The following is a 15,297-nucleotide window of genomic DNA, read 5'->3' on the forward strand; positions in this document are numbered from 1 at the left end:
TTGGACATTAACTCTCCTACAGAGGTTGAAGAGGTTAAGGCAAGAACAAGAGCACACGAGACAGCCATTTTAGACTACAGGGTGACTTTGTACAATAAACTAAAATGGAGGCTTGATTCACTTGAGGTCACAACCTTGTAATACGAATTTCCTTGCAAAGCGACTGGGCATAGGCCAACATATACAATGAGGACGAATCAATATTATATCAGTTCTAACAGCATGTGTATCTTAAGCTCCACCCACCAAAATTGGCTTGATGATGTTTAACTAGAAGGTTTCACCCTGAAGCTGTCAGTCGCAGCCAAATCCCTCCATCCTGTATGACGACTACACTGAAGTTTAGGCTTTTGTGATCTAATGATCTCTCCTGTTGATTGGTGAATTATCCTCTTAGCCAGGCTCTGAGTCATGGTTCTGGTCCCCTGAAGTCTGTCCACCACACAGTAGCCCACCTCATTGCAGTCCCCTACACATTTGAATACATTTCTCCCTCCATATGAAGCATCACTGTTTCCCCCTCCCTGCCAGGATCCATTAAAAAACAGCTAAGCTCCACACCTATGAAAGCTCTTGAGTTTATCGCAGGAAATCCATCAAAAGATTGGAATCAAATCTGGCATGCGAAGCGAAGACCTCAAAACATTACTTCCCTGCCATGCCTGACCCCCTTGAACTGTATACCACTGCATGCCGGGAACACCCTCACAATCCTCCAGTCCATAAAACACTAAACATGTTGCTCTTACATTAGTACCTCCAGTATCACTAAATCCATGCTTTTGTGCCCTTACACCAACAGTACTTCGCTTCTGTCGAAAAACTTTATGCCCAAGGATGACTTCCACATATTGTGCCCAAGCCAAACACACACAGAGACACACGTGTCCCACTCAAGTAAGTGCTGTCACAGGGAACCTCAAGGGCAAACACATTTTCATCGTCATACGTAGACCAAAGATATTCCATGCCTCTCTCAAACTTGAGCATTACCACCCACGGTTCCAGAAGCAACTCAAGACCTTCCTTTTCACTTCCGCTTTCTCTCTTCCTCTCCCCTGCTGATGTCTCTGACTTCTCTGCGCACTGGTCACCTGGCTAACCTCTCAACTTGGGCCCAGGCTGCTGCATGTCCATTCTCCCTTAGAAGGCCTAATAAGATTGTTGTTGTGTCCTCCCTTTGTTTCCCCCTATTTGTCTTGTCGCGCCTAGAAACACTTGTTTACAGGCACGTTATAAATGTCATACCATTTCATATCATATCATACACTCCCGAACCAACAAAACCTACAAGGATGTTTAAGAAGGTTTCAAGACCCAACACCAAACTGGAAGCTATTACTGGTTAAATGCAATGCCAGAATGACCACCAGTGCTGGAAATTGAAATTATTAAATGTGGGATCCCACCAGCGATGTTGGGGGCGGGGTTAAGCACCCCCATAAAATATTTCCATTTCAGCAGATTCATTAATTAACACCTGTGAAATAATGTTGTGCATGAATAAATCGAATATGAAATGTCAGAGGGAGAAAAAACAAAAGTTATTTTACAAAAGATAACTTGGTTTTGTCTCCCGCTGACATTTTTTGCAACCCGCTCCCACCAACCCTCTTACTGACCTGGCGGCACACAGGGAAGTGTGCCACTGCCTCCGGAATCCCTCTGTGACACCGGTTCCTTTCACGCAGTTGGATGGGAACCTACGCCGTAGGGTCCTTTCCGTTTTTTCTTTTTTTTTTTTTTTACTTTTCCTATTCCCTGCTTTCCTTTTTCTGGAAGCGGGGGACACGAAGGGGTGCAGCATTTTCTTCCATTTGTTTTTGTTTTTTTGACGTTTGATTCAGATTCTGTAAAATAACACAAGAGAGGAGGTGTGTTTCCTATGATGTTGCAAGTGAAGTATACACGTTTTAAACCTACAAAACCTGCTTACATATGTTCTGCAGAGTGCAGTCTTACCAAGCATATTCACATATATCGTGACCAGTCATTCAAGTGTTCTAGTGGGCAAGTCTCTCGACTTTTCTCTTCGAGGACGCGTGTTCAGTTCCCGGCTTCAAAAAACACGCTAAAAGCATTAAACCCCTTGAAGGGTGTAAATGGTTTTCCGAGATCCCTGGAGACATATTTTGCCGGATCGCGGATCCCAGACAATGTGACCTGATGACCACATATACAACATGTTCCAACCACACACACAAAAACACCTGGAAAGCTTCATTCACGAATGGAATGTCTCAGCCTGAACCCAAAGCACACAGTAAAAGTGAACTTGCCTGAATGTTGGGGAAAGTTCGAGACTCAACCACACTATAGCAATCGACTTCTAGGAAGACCCAAAACCACAAAACCGCACACAGCATATGCGAAATGGACAGACATGTTCTACACGAGTAACAACCTCCATGAGTAAACACAACCACACATTTTTCCAAACACATGCTGTCCACATCTCAACACACATCTGACAACATACAGCAGTTCTGGTAAAGGTCCTGCAAAGTACACTTCTTCCCTCTCTGACTGCCATTGGGTGGTAGCGGTGTGTGGTATAAATCAACATAACCTAACATAACATAACAGGAATGCTCTCCTAAGGCTTAGCAATATTGGCAGTTATTAATGACCCCATTTATTTATTTATTTACATGTATTAAGCGCACAGCAACACTGAGGCATTCATGGCTCACATGACAGTTAGCAGGGTAAAGAGGCCCTCCGAGTGGAAGATGAGGTAATATTTGAAGTACTTTGACAATGTTTTATGAATACGGCCGTTTTCACTGTGTTAACCCTCCCTTACACACTCTGCGAATGGCAACTCATCCTTTGTGTTTACATGTGCGTGATGTACTCTTTAGGTGAGTACACGGGCACACCTATTTCCACGTGTTATTTCCATGTGTTTATACATTTTTTTAATCTAGTGATATGAGAGGATCTGTTGTATTGTATTAAGATTGCATTAATTCATTGTAACCAATTATTGTGATGGTGATGTGTGAATATATATGAATTATTTACTATCAAGACTTTTTTTTCTTTCTTACTATGTGATAAAGGTTTATTTTATAACCAAATGCACAATAAAAAAATATATGAAAAAACACATTTGTGAATCATTTGAATGGGCACAGGTACATTGTCATCTATTTGTAATCTAAGGTTCGCTCACAAGAGCACCATTTTTTAAGTGCTAATGGTGTTCGAAGTGGGCTGGCCGCTCTAATGGCCAAACACGCAAGTTAATAGTCCCCAGTGAAGCTGGGTCAGAACTCCACTGCAGCAAATAACTTCGTTAGCTTGGGGTGTTCCTAAGGCCTTTGTTTCTCTGCCAAGAGAAAGGGGATGCCCAATGAAAGTGAGGTTTTTCTTTTGTCAAAAAACAGACTACAGCAAACACGGGGGCACTGGAATTAGCAAAGGCAGCTCGCAGAATCTGTCCTCCAGACAATAGTGCCGGGCAGAGAGGTTGGGGGTTGTAGCAGGTGCGTTCGTTGGCAGTCATTTGGTTGATACATTGCAGGCGATGGGGAGGAAGGAAAGGGGCCAGGGGTGACCGAGGTCTCAGAGTACATTTGGTTTTTGGGGGATGTTAGACGGAAAGTGGCAGAGAAGACTGAGGAATGTATGAGGGGTGCTCGCTGAGATGGAACACGTCGGTCACTGACTAGTAGCTGCTGATTGGTTTGTGGTATTCTAATGTTTAATAAGTACACTCTAGGAATCTGAAACACGCACACTATAACTGTATTTCTTCACAAAACATAGTTCGTGATGATAAACACTGGTTTTAAAGGTCGGTTTCTATTGGCAAAGACAGGAAGAAGTCTATTTTCGTGCATGTGCACTTTTACTTGGCGTTCTCCTACGAACATCCACCTCCCCCAAAATAATTGCAGGTGCTGTCTGAAGAGAAACAGTGCCTGAAACCCAGCAGCGAAACTGCGAGATAGGACCAAGACAAAGGGCTGCCTGTTCGAAATGTACTTGTGTTTAGACCCGTGCCCTCTTTCTCTGCAGAGTGCTGCAGCCTGGCGTTGTGAGATGGAGTGATTGACAGCAGACTCGCGCCCTCTGAGAGAGGGCCTGTAAAAACCTGTCAGTAGAAGTCATTCCTTGCCAGCAGACGAGATGTGACCTTTACCTCTCTTGTAGCAATCTGTGATCTTTTAATAACACGCTCAGCCCGCGTGAATGTAATCTGACTCAAAACAAAGGAGAGCGCAGTTATTACATCGTAGAGACACGTCAGCGCCCCCTGTCTGGGCTCCCCGGTGATTCGCATGCCAAAATGGAATGGTGCCCACACGCTTATCAAGGGGAAACGAGCCCCTAGGAAAGGTCAATGCCATTCCAGAGAGAACCTTTCTTCAGCTTCGCGCTCTGTCGAAGCTATTTTTAATGCACGTTATAGAAACTACTGGATTCTTTCTTTTATTCCCGTTTAGTGAATGGATTATTTATTTTTGAATTTGCAAAGCGCCAAAACACGTTATTTATCCTCTACAAAGTTCCTCTGCTTTGGGTTAAATGTATGCAATATCAAGAAATGGCAACCAGAACGTAGTTCTACACCTCTGGGTATTGTAGTTTAAAATGTCTTCAAGTAATGTGAGCAATGTGTTAACTTTGTTCTTTGTTGTGCTGTGCAGATAGATGAGTGCTTAATTGGATTTCTGTCAGTAGAGTTTCCCAATTGCAACAAAAGTTTAATTGCTGTCATTTTTAATGTAGTCCAATATTCAGAGAAAGAACATGAGTCTGGTACACTCTAGAGCAGAAATATTCAAACTTCTTTTTAAAGAGCTCCGCCTTGAGTAAAAATATTGTTTCTGGGACACCACAAGCTATAAATGCTTACATTTTCTATTCACTGGAAAAACTTTAGTTTAAGTGTAGTTAAACTGAGCAGATTTAACGCAACTAAATGCTTGCATGTGGGAAGTCACGCCAGTTTAACACGCACATTCCCGTCACACAGCACATGAGCACATACATATTATAAAAGAAGGGAGTCACAATGACATACACAATGGCATTATGGAACACTTCAACGGGAACACACCTAGATATGATAAGCTGGTCATGACTTCCCACATCCACTGTGACGTCCATGTATGTACCTGAGTAGTTTTTTATTTGTTCTACATCTGCTGAGCGGTTTTCACGCTACAGCTGTTCAAAAACTGCACCTTTTCTCTACGGAAAATGAATGGGCTGAAAAATGTTAAACTGTGGTGTTTTGTTTTCTTAATAACATTTCCATTTTACAACACTGTGTTCCCATCATTTGCAATCTGGGGTGGCCCTTGAAAATCTCTTAGTTTGATACTTTCATCCAAATGCATCCAGCAAGTCCAAGTTTATTAGCAATAGAATCTTTTGACAAAATAACTGTTTTTTTCATTTCTGAAAAGACTGTCAGCCTCTCTGCTGCAAAGCACCATCAGAGACATAGCTATAAGTTTGCGAGATGAGGGAACCCTCTTACCCGTCAATTATTTAAAAAACTACTGGACAGAATAACTTCAGACCACCCCTGGAAATCGAGTCACTGCTTCATGCCCCAGTTGTTTCGTATCTGGTCCAACGCTGTTCAGCGTTTTTGGCTGTGCACTCAAGCAAAATGTGGGCATGTTATCTATGAGGAGATGAATTGTGGCTAGGCCTAAACAGCACTACTCAACTTTCTTAATAACTATTTTTTTTTTTTTTACCGGATCTTTCCCAAAATGTCCAGTCTTGGCAGAGTGGGGTTGGGTAGGGGATTTTGGGGGGGAAGGGGGAGGATTGACAAATTGTTTGAAACATTTCAGCAAAATCCATCATGCAAGTCAAAAGTTATTAGCAATTCATTTTTTGGGTTTCCTATGTATCTCAATACTCGCCACCATATCATTAAAAGCAGTCACTGTAATCCCTCTTAAAAGAGCCTTGCACCCTCCCTGGACACCCTTCAGGCCCCTCTAGTCCCAAGGTTTGAAGACCAGTGCCCTAGAGTATGTGTCAATGTGACAGTGCCATGGGTATCGCACGTGCTGTGGGTGAGACACATGGCTTTTTTGTGTGCTGAAAATAGAGCTGAGTCTAGGGTCTGAAGCAGCAGAGCACACTGACAGCAAGCTAACAACAAGGGAAACATTGGCAAAGCTTTTTTTACTCTATTTAATTTACGTGTTTATCTGTAATTTGCAGTGGGCCACAGGCATGCAAAATACTTCTGAGTGAAAATGTCAAAAGCGAAAGGAACAAGGGTGGGTGGGAAGTCTTTGCAGAGGGAACCAAATATTCAGGTTTAGTTAAGTCAGTCTGTTGAATAAACTCAGTCAAGGCAGTGAGTTCAGGCTACTAATCGTATACACGTTTACACATTTTTAAATCAAAGAAGATATGTATGTAAACATTTTTGTGCAGTAAGTTAAAAACAAGACACTCAGGTGGATCAGCTTCTATATTGGTGTGCAAAGTTTTATTTCCAACAGACAAAAGTTTGTGAAGTTTTCAGTAAAACTGTTGAAATTTAACAAGTTGTCAAAAATGTTAATTAACATCTTGGGATCTCATATACAAACAAGTATTGCAGTGACTGCAGTTAGTGATCCTGCAGTTATGCTTACATTGGCTTTTGCATAGAAAGAACACTTTTTGTGCAGCTTATAAGTATAGGGCAGTTTGGCGAATCCCCATGAAACTTTGAAAAAGGAATATAGACCCATCACTGAATTTATGGGAATGTTTGGTGCTATTTCCTCAAAGGGTGCAAAGTTGTAAGGGTATCCCAACATTTTTAAAAAACCAGATAGACATGAATGGGGAAAAAAGCCCAAGCCACTGCACAGATTTGCACCAGACTTCCGTTAGGAGTGTTGGCCTGGTCCCATAAATCATGCTTTTTCAAATTTGGTGTTAATCTGTCCAGCATATTTTTTAATGGTGACCAAAAAGTAGGTTAAAAAATAAGTGCTATCTATATTCCATCCAAAGACTCACTTCCTGATTCAGTGTCCTTGGACACGTGTGGACCAATGAGGGGGCCATATCGATATAAAGGCACTGATTGGTCAAAGGAGAAACATGAGGTGTGTGTCAAAACATCTTAAACAGACACCATGTTGGAATTGCGAACTGCACCCATAGTCCGCAAACATTGCAGTTTGTTACTAAAATATTATTAAAATATTAAAAAACACAGCATTTAAAATGAAACAACTTCTGGGAAAGTGAGGGGTGGTGAGGATGGGGTTTAATATGTCTAGATAAGGGTAAATAATTGGTGATTTTTATTTTCCGATGTCTGCAAACATCTCAGGTGAACAGTGTTGTGATGTTCATGAAGCTGACCAATGTTCGAGGACTTTCATATATTTAGTATATGTATAGTTATGGTTCAGATGCATTCCCCATAGGCAAAGCACTTTTTAGGGTGGCGTATAACTATTGCGCCATTTGATGAATCAGCATAAAACTTTCCAATAAATATATAGACTAAGTTGTTTTGGAAAGTTTGGTGCAGATTCATTACGGGGGTAATTCATAGAAATCAGCGCACAAGTGGCGCACGCGGCGGGCGCACAGTGTGCGCGTGCGAATCCCTGCGCCAGCTGCGTGCGCTAAAATCCATTTCCGCGCACAGCGTATTCATGGATTCCAGCTACCAAAACCAGCCCTGGCGCACAGTGGCGCAGCGATCCTGCAGCAGCGCCAGTTACGCCCCCAAGAACGCCTCACGCGCAGGGAAAAGCCATCAAAATCCCCAATCCAGCGCAAAGGGCTGCGCTAACCCTGTACCAGCATGGCAAGCGGGCTACGTGTATCACTGGGGTGCGCGGGAAGTTCCACACGCGATTTCAGCAGGGTACGCGTATTTCAGGGGCGCGCGGGAAGTTCCACACGCGATTTCAGCAGGGTACGTGTATTTCAGGGGTGCGCGGGAAGTTCCACACGCGATTTCAGCAGGGTACGTGTATTTCAGGGGCGCGCGGGTAGTTCCACACGCGATTTCAGCAGGGTACGTGTATTTCAGGGGTGCGCGGGAAGTTCCACACGCGATTTCAGCAGGGTAAGTGTATTTCAGGGGTGCGCGGGAAGTTCCACACGCGATTTCAGCACGGTACGTGTATTTCAGGGGTGCGCGGGAAGTTCCACACGCGATTTCAGCAGGGTACGTGTATTTCAGGGGTGCGCGGGAAGTTCCACACGCGATTTCAGCAGGGTACGTGTATTTCTGGGGTGCGCGGGAAGTTCCACACGCGATTTCAGCAGGGTATGTGTATTTCAGGGGTGCGCGGGAAGTTCCACACGCGATTTCAGCAGGGTACGTGTATTTCTGGGGTGCGCGGGAAGTTCCACACGCGATTTCAGCAGGGTACGTGTATTTCAGGGGTGCGCGGGAAGTTCCACACGCGATTGGCCCCGTGCGAGCAGGGTACGCGTATTTCAGGGGTGCGCGGGAAGTTCCACACGCGATTTCATCAGGGTACGTGTATTTCAGGGGTGCGCGGGAAGTTCCACACACAATTTCATCAGGGTACGTGTATTTCAGGGGTGCGCGGGAAGTTCCACACACGATTTCAGCAGGGTACGTGTATTTCAGGGGTCCTGGGGAGTACTACACGTGAATTGGCCGTGTGGGTCCTCCCAGGTGTTCGCTCTACAACCTCCACGGCCCCTGCAGGCAGCCCACACCACGGGGGACTACCCTGCACCCCTGCTCATGTCCCGCAGGCAGCCCATCCACCATGGGCATGCCCCCCAGCCAAGCCACATGTCACCTTGCACTACTGATCAACAATGCATGTCTCCCTGCACCCCCACCCCCCAGCAGTCAGGGGCACCCTCCACCAGGCCCCCACTCCTGTCTCCCTGCACCCCCACCCCCCAGCACTGTGAGGCACCTGCCAGCACGCCCCCACCAATGTCCAACTCATATTCCCCACCACCCCCACCCCCCAGCACTGTGGGGCACCTGCCAGCAGGCCCCAACTCATGTTCCCCAGCAAACATGTCATCACAATCTAGATCCCTGGTCCCTATGGTCAGCCTCCAAATGCAAAACACCCACCCGAGTATTGCATCCACCCACTCATAATTGGCAATTACATGACAGAAAACCAATTGCAGGTTTCGAAACCAACACATGTCCCTCACATACACCCAATGGGTGTCAGTGAATCTCAAAACCCATATCATGATATGCATGAAACCAATGAGATGATACTACACATTGAAGTTTGATAAAAAAATATGTATTAAAGGAAACATAAATAGAATAAAAAATAAAGAAACAGAAATGGGAATGTACAAAAATGAAAAGAAGCATGTCCGGGAAAAAAAGCAAAACCAAAAATCATAATCCAAAGTAATGGTGTCCAAGGTCACTGTCCACAAAAGAAAATCCAATGGGAAATAATAATTGAAAGCCATTGCTCCATGGGTAAATTGTGAAAGAAAAATAAAATCCAACAGTGAACTATGTACAGACGAACAAGCCAGGGTCCATTATCCCAACAAAAGAAATGAAACCTATCTAACTACACTAACTAATAAAATAAACTATATACAAAAATGTGGCCAATGTCCAAAAGGTCCAAAATAAAGCAAAAAACAAAGGAAACATAACACTACCTACATAACTATGTACAAGCGCAGCGGGCTAGTCTGACGGCTCACTTTTGGATGTCCCGGGCCAGGGCATCATCGAACTCCTGCTCAATGTCCCGGAGGCGGTCCTCCTCCATGGCCCCGAGGGTCCGCAGGGCTGTCGCCGTGTCCACCTCCAACCCCCTGCGGATTGCCTCGAGGCACTCGGCCCGCCTCAGGGCCCTCCGCATGGAGTTCTGCGCCCTGACCATTGTGAGCCGTGCCTCTTCCGCCCGCTGCCGCTCCGCATCTATGGTGTGGCCCAACCGCTGCCACACGGAAGATACTCTCTGTCCTGGGTCCTCCTGCCCTCCGGCCGATGCCTGCCCCTCCGATGTTGAAGGCCCCGAGCCTTCATGGCTCCCACCACGTTGCTGCTGCTGCTGTGCCTCTGCCCGTGCACTGCCTCCTGCTGCCTGCACATCCTCCGCCGGCTGGGGTGCAGTCGTTGATGTGGCCACCCCCGCTGGACGTCCGACTCCCGACTGTGGCAGGGATGCCTCCTCCACCAGCCTGGCCGCACCGTCAGAGGCAGCTCCACAGGGCACCCAGGTGACTGATGGGTGGGAAGATGGCACGGAGGACGACGGGCGCGTAGGGGGTTCAGTTGAGGAGGGGGTCGTAGCAAGCCCCAGCAAACGGAGGAATCCGGACTGGGTGACCTGTCCCAGCAGGCTGACGTGGTCAACAAGCCATTCGAGATGACGTGCAGTCTCCTCATGAAAAGACTGCAGATCACCTCGCATGGCCCGTTGACGCAACGCCACACCAGTCAGGACAGGCTCAACCCGGACCCGGATAGCCACGTCCGCAGGCAGAGGAAGTCCAGTTGTCGTTTGCTCATCCCCTGCCTGAAAACGGGTCTGGACGTAGGCATCCCTGCTGGTGCAAGATGATGTAGGGACAGGATCAGGGACAGGATTGCACACAGGCACCTCCGCGGCGGCCTGTGCTGCCTCCTGTCCCTGGTCCTGCACTGCACCACTAGCACCAGTGGGATCCCCACCTCCAGACCCCGTCTCTGTTGCTTGCACGGCCTCCTCCTCCACCAAACCCCCCACCAACCTGGATGACTCCGTGCCATCTTCCCCCGTTGGGCCCTGTGGGGTCCCAGCTGCCCCTTCTGCTGCCGAGGAGTCCAACTCCAACCTCCGCCTCTTGGACCTCCCCTCAGCAGCTGCGGACTGGGACGCGGCACCGGACTCCTCACTCCCCGACGAGATGACAACATGGGAGGGGAGCCGGGCCTTGCGTCTCCGGCTGGCGGTGGGATCCCCGCCGCTATGCTCCACAGCACCTTCTCCGCCCTCTTCATCAGTTGACGCTGCAGACACGGAGAAATAAAACACAGGCATCAGGGCACTGTACAATGGACACATACACACATGACAGTTGTACATGAGTGGCATTGGCAAACCTCAGACATGCCATCACAATCCCCAACACACATGTCATTTCAACTCGCACACATGAGCCATACCACAGCCATATCGCAACTGCCAGCACCATCCATACCCATACAACAGCATGAGCAGGCAAAGCTGAGCCAGACATCACATGCAGCACAGGAAGTGCACCACACATGTACACACAACACCACACTTGCATGCATGTGTACACCTCTGCCAAGTGTCGCAGTGTTCGGATGGGCATCCATGTCACAACTGCCAATCAGGCTTCCACATCTGGCTGTCACATGCATCCATGTTGCATCACTGTTGCACCCTTGTCAAATACACACAAATGCACATGTACACAGTGCTGATACATGCAGCTGAAAACAACATACATGCGTGACATCACGGAGATGTCTACTTACATACACATTCATCCAAACATGTGTGCCCACACAACTGCATTTGGCATGCAAGCCTACACACACAAGCACCATCCATGTCTCACACATTACAGCCCTCGCATGTGTTAGCCCCACGGCCCTGTACACCCCCACCCATACTCAAACCCATACAAACAGATGTGCAACCTGCACACTACTGAAACATCACCACACGCACAGCTCACAATCAGGATGCATGTACACTTACCGCTCGACTCCAGACGGGTCTGCCTCTCAAGGACCTGGACGTGGAGCGCTGGGGATATGCGTTCCAGGACCCTCATCTGATCTTCCGACAAGTGGCCCCGACGCCCCTTGGCATCCGCTGCCTTCAAGAGGCGCCGGGCCTTGTTCAGGGTCCTGGACCTGAAGTCTTCCCAGCGCTTCTTGACATGTTGGAAGTCGCGGACTGCCACCCCCTCCGCGTTGATGGCAGTCACGATGTCAGTCCAGATCCACTCCATCTGTGCCAGCACTAGTACATCAGTGCCATGGTTGGGAGGCCACCAAAGGTGAGGGGCGTCTCAGCTGGGCGTCCTCCTCGTGGCGGGCATGGTCGGGGACGTGGCCGTGGTGACCAGGGAGTAGAGGGACTCCAGGGTGTCCAGGGTGGCCACAGAGGGGGAAGAGGCAGGGGTGCGCCACTTGAGCACAATGTTGTGCCATGTGTCGGTGCAGTCATGCCACCACCCCCTGTGGTTCCGGGGGATGCAGCTCCTGCATCTGGCACTGGCACCCATTTGACCCGGCAGTCCGTTCCATCGACTGCCACGGGCCCAAGGGTAGTGGTAGCTGCAGGTGCAGCTGTGGACACTGCCACCCAGGCTCAGGGTCTGCCAGCGCAGGCTGCGTTGGCACTTGAAGAGCCCTTGGTAGATCTCCAACAGGCCAGGGGGGAAACCATTGGGGCAGGCCGGGCTGCTCAAACCAAGACACGTGTCCCTGGGGCAGTCATGTCATCTGCTGCCCCGAACAGCCGGGTGTTGGCAAGTGCAGGGGCAGATGCACCCAACAGCACCCCGGTTGTGAGTCTGCCAACCAGGACCGTTGCGGTCAATGACCCTGCCACAGCTGATGTTGCTGCGCACGGTCCATTAGTGGGCACCCAGCTGCCACTGACACAAGTCAGGCCTTTGGTCATCCCTCCACCTGCCACTCCCTTGGCTCAATCCACCGAACCCACTGGCCATACTGGTCAGGGCAGCATTAGCCAGCCAGGGTCTGCGCCACAGTCCAAGAGGAGGAAGGTTGCACCTGTAGCACAGGCTGGGACCCCACACACAGCCACGACCTCCTGCACGTCGAGGAAGAAGCCTTTCTGTAAGCAGAAACTGGACTTCCTCGTGGACTACGTGCGGGGCCACAGCAGTGACATGCTAGTGGGTGCCAATAGTCAGACTATGGCTGCCCAATGTGACACCCACTGGAAGCATGTTGCGGAACATGTCAGTTCATTCGGCCATGAGGTGCGCACGGCGCAAGAGTGCAAGAAGCGTTGGAATGACATCAAACGCAGCACTAAGGCTAAGTGTGCCTCTAATTACAACTTGACTCTGGTGACTGGCGGTGGGCCTGCACCAGAGGAGCAAGAGCTCACTCCGCATGAGGCTCTCGTTGCGGAGTTCATACCACCTGAATTGGTTGAAGGAGTGGGAGAGATGCTGGACTTTGATGCGCAGTCCAGTGAGTGTTGATGCGTGTTTCTTGAGGACGTGTGTGTTTCACTTGTGGGACGTGTTGTGCATGATTGCCGCTACATGTGTCGTGTACATGGTTCTGATGTGTAAGTAATGCAATGCTTCCGTCATGCATGTCTCCTCTGCCTGCATGCGGGAACTCCATGTAGGCAAGCTCCCTTGCCCCTCCTCCGCCACTCTGCACCCCAGTTCCACCTTTGCACTGATCTGCTTCAATCTTGCCAATGTGTACTTTCTTGTTCATGTGTCCTGTGTAGATGCTAACTTCCAGCGTAGAATCTGCCAGACATATGCCGTGTGGTACAGACTTAATACTTGATGCAGGATATCTCACTTGTACTGTGCATAGGTCAGATGTCCCGCAGGAACATGAGTGCCCATTCATGCTCCATGTGCATTGCACGCATGCCCGTATGTGTCCTTGACTGGATGATCACTGTAATACAAGTCCTTGGTTACATACATTGCCTGCCATCTCATCAGCCTTCCCATGTCAACTGTGGCTCAGTCCTGCGTTGCACACATGTTTAGGGTCTGACAATCTGTGTGGCTCACAGGCCTCAGCCTGTTCAATGGCCAATGACTCTGTCCAACTGTTGTTGTGTCTTCTTCACACATGGGCGGAATCCAGAGTTTTCATCATGTGTCCTGCTTACTGTCCCAGCATCATTTGCAGTGTTGTCACTTGAATCACATTAAGCTGTTGATGCCAGTCAACACTGCCTGTCAATACACAGGTATATGGTCAGCCTTTTGATACCATGCTAGGCATCCCTGCTTTGGTACTGGGGTGGAGGGGTGCTTGGCTTCTAGATATGGTACACATTGAATGCACAATGCACGTGATGTCTGAATTTGACATTGCACTGCCTTCACATTTCCTGGCACACACCATGGAGTCCTTGTACATGTAGGTAGTGAGTGGCGTTCACATTTTCTGCACTGCATAGACCCACTTCCATGGAAACTGCCACCTTTCAACAGGTCTGATCACAGAAGCTATTCAAAGTTGACCCAGCATGCATGCCAGGTTATGTGTTGTGTGTCACATGTCTGCCGGATGCGTTTGCTGTCGGTGTGTGTTGTGTGCTTCTGACATGTGTAGTGACCTTTTTTCTCTCTATTTTTCAGGTGATGACACAATGGAGGCGGAGGATGGTGTTGTCATGCCAGACACAGGGTTGTTACCACCACATCAACCCGGCACTAGTGGTGGTCGTGGGGTGGTAGGCCACGAAAACCCCCAAGTGCTGCAGTCCATCTTGTCTCTGGCTGCCTATGAGTCCAGCCTTGATGACGACTCTGATGTCCATGTTGAGTTGGATGAGCATCAAGTCCATGTGTCAGGGGTGAGTGATTCTGATGTGGACACTCCTTTGTCTGCGACCCTGCACTGAGGGATCAGACAGTCTTGGTTCCTCCGCTCGTGGTGGATCGGGACGCAGGGTCACCCTCCACACCAGTCACTGATGTGCCTGGGACATCACGTCGACGGGGGCATGTAGTCGTGCAGCCGTGGGCGGTGCCAACACAGCGAGTACCCCCGGTCCTTGGGTCCCGCAGGGGTCAAGCCCGGCAACGCGGTCGCCGCGCGCAACCGCAGTATACTGAGTGGGAGCAAGACATGACTGCCAATTCCGAACGGCAGGGGGCAGCAATGGAGAACATCGCTGAGAACATGGAGCATGTGGCCCGATCTGTGCTCCCCCCTGCTAGGCAGGTGTTTCTCCAGCAGCAGGCGGCACGGTCCACGGCCCGCTCGCTCAGGCTGGGCATGGCGGCCTCAGACAGGGCACGCCAGGCTGAAATGTCGTCTCTGCATCAAGCAATTGCTGCTCACGCAGAGGCGCACATGGATGCCCTGAGGGAGAAGTATGCTTCCCTCAGATCCACTCTGGGTGTCCTTATGATGTCCCAGAGGCAGCAGGCAGAGGAGAGGTTTGCACAGCTTGAGCGTACCATCTAGGCTGAGTTACAGGCTTGCCGGGAGGTGCAGTGGTTGTCCAGCCAGGCCTTGAAGGAGGAACTCCGTGTTACACGTGCTGCCTTGCAAGAGGAAGCACGTGTATCACGTGAGGTTCTGCATGCAGACCTACGTCATATCGCCACACAGAACCA

The sequence above is a fragment of the Ambystoma mexicanum genome, chromosome 8 (genome assembly GCF_040938575.1).
Source record: "Ambystoma mexicanum isolate Mex_15411 chromosome 8, UKY_AmexF1_1, whole genome shotgun sequence".
Lineage (NCBI taxonomy): Eukaryota > Metazoa > Chordata > Amphibia > Caudata > Ambystomatidae > Ambystoma > Ambystoma mexicanum.